General features: G+C 36.2%; 1 protein-coding gene across 1 annotated transcript in view; it reads left to right on the top strand.

Annotated features, from left to right (window-relative positions):
• LOC106876601 (uncharacterized) overlaps nucleotides 1–2,404 on the top strand; it is a 32,912-nt gene that overhangs the window by 15,893 nt on the left and 14,615 nt on the right. The window lies entirely within an intron of this gene.

Genomic DNA, 2,404 nt, shown 5'->3' with positions numbered 1-2,404 from the left:
TATATATATTCACGTATATACATTCACGTACACACATACATTGTCGTACACAAAATTAAGATAAGCAAAGTTCGTTTTTAATCTAAAATATACTCTCCTTTATTTTCTACAATGCTCTTCCATCTATCTAGTATACTTGCAAGGCTTCCTCTTCCAAAATTCACTTATCCGTGACGAAAACTCCTCCAGTACTGTTCTGACCTCTTCTACAAAATTCATATTTTTTCTGTCCAAATGATTCTGAAGACTGCAGAATAAATGATAATCAGATAGAGCAATGTCCAACTAATATAGTGGGTGGGAGATCGTTTCCCATTCAAACTCCTCAAGCCTTTGGAATGCCATCCTCGCTGTATGTGGCCGAGCATTATCCTGATGGAAGAATACTTTTCGTCTTGAGACCAAAGATGACCTAGAGTAGAAAAGAATATATTATTTATGTTACAGTTTAGCATTTATTTAAAGTATATTTTAACTATACTTATTTTACATTTCAATAAAAATGTATAGCATTTTCTAATTACTTTTATTTTATATTCTAATTACTTTTACGTTATATTTCTAATATCTATTTGCACTTTATTGATTGATATTATATATTGATATCATTAATTGCATTTTGCTAATATCATAGCATTTTGTTTTCCATATTAACCATGGTGTATTATAATTCTTTCTATTTTTCTGGCACAAGGCCAGCGACTTTTGATGGGGGTAGGAAGACGATTATATCCACCTCAGTGCTCAACAGGTGCTTATTTTATTGACCCCCTAAAGGATGAAAGACAAAGTCGGCTTCGCTGGAAGTTGAACTCAGAACAAAGAGTCAAAAGAAATGCCACTAAGCATTTCGTCCGGCGGGCGAAATTCTTTCCCACGAGAGTTCCGGGCCCCAGTTATGAAATCATTTGCATACAGCCAATAAGAGGTCAACTAGTATCCACCTTGTCACGAAAATACTCTGGCTGAGTTCAGTGAAAATGTGCGTTATAGCAAAATCTAACTGTTCTAAACGGGTTAAGAGGATGACAAATGTGAAATTTAGTGCATAAATGGAACGGGGAGCTGCTCACTGATGATGGCATAAGTGTTGCCAATTTGCGTAATTTACTAGAAAATGTAAATGAGTGTAGTTTCCTACTTTTTGACTGATTTTGCATATTCCTAATTTGAAAAGTTGGTGTTGATCTGGAAACATCGTAATCAATATGGCGTTGTGTTGTATTGCGCCCTCCTTGCATATATCAATAGGTACATGCAGTATCACTAATCTCAGTCTGAGCATAGGTACCTAATGTTAGCTCCATATAGAGATGGTGCTCAATTGATCTATGAGGATGGTGGAGGTGGGGAATGTGGTGCTTATGTGAGACCTGCTATGCTGTACTCACAGGGTGGCATACACCATTCTATGCCTGACTGGCTGTACTGTAGTAGTACACAGTATGTGGATTTTCAAGGTGAGCTCTGATTGGCTGTATGCAAATGAATTCATTACTGGGATCCGGAACTCTCGTGGGAAAAAATTTCGCGTCCGACGTGCTAACTATCCTGCTAGCTTGTCCCTTTAATTTCAAATTTCGGCACAAGGCCAGCAAATGTAGCAGGAGTGGTTAGTCAATTACATAAACCTCGGTTGTTAACTGGTACTTATTTCATCGACCGCGAAAGGATGGAAGGCAAAGTCTATCTCATCGGAATTTGAACTCAGAACGTAAACACGAAAGAAATATCGCTAAGCATTTTGCCCAGCGAACTAACGCTTCTGCCAGCTCGCCGACTTCAGCTTGTCCAATATTGGTTTCAAATTCTGGAACAAGGCCAGTAAGTATGAGGGCGGAAGTAAGTCGATTAAAGTTACCCAGTACTCAAGTGGTACTTATTTTAACAACCCCGAAAGAATGAAAGGCAAAATCGACCACGGTGGCATTTGAATTCAGAAGGTAAAGACGAACGAAATTCTGCTAACAATTCTGCTAGCTCGCCACCTTTCTGATACATTCAATATTATTTATAAATGAGAAATTCGCAATTCAGATAGATAAAGATAATATTATTTCTACTTGAGCATTACGTGTCTTGTGACAATGAGTAACTTTAAAAGTATACTTATGCTGCCATGGGGGAACATCAAGAATTATGGCAGACATGAAATTAATATAATTTAACTTTTAGCAAATTTCTTGCTAATCATACAAAATTATGAAGTGAAAACTAGATTACAAAACATAAATATTTATTGCGTCACAACAAAATTATATAAAACATTTTTTTTCATTTGTATATTTGCAATAAATATATATTATTATTTTTCTAGATTTTATTAACATAGTCGCGATCTACTTCGTCGAAAACCTGTCTTTGCACAATCTAAACTCCTCCCACATCTATTACCGTCATTTAA

Source organism: Octopus bimaculoides, chromosome 12 (assembly GCF_001194135.2).
Source record: "Octopus bimaculoides isolate UCB-OBI-ISO-001 chromosome 12, ASM119413v2, whole genome shotgun sequence".
Lineage (NCBI taxonomy): Eukaryota > Metazoa > Mollusca > Cephalopoda > Octopoda > Octopodidae > Octopus > Octopus bimaculoides.
Note: the sequence above shows the minus strand (reverse complement) of the source record. Positions and strands in the feature narration are given on the sequence as shown.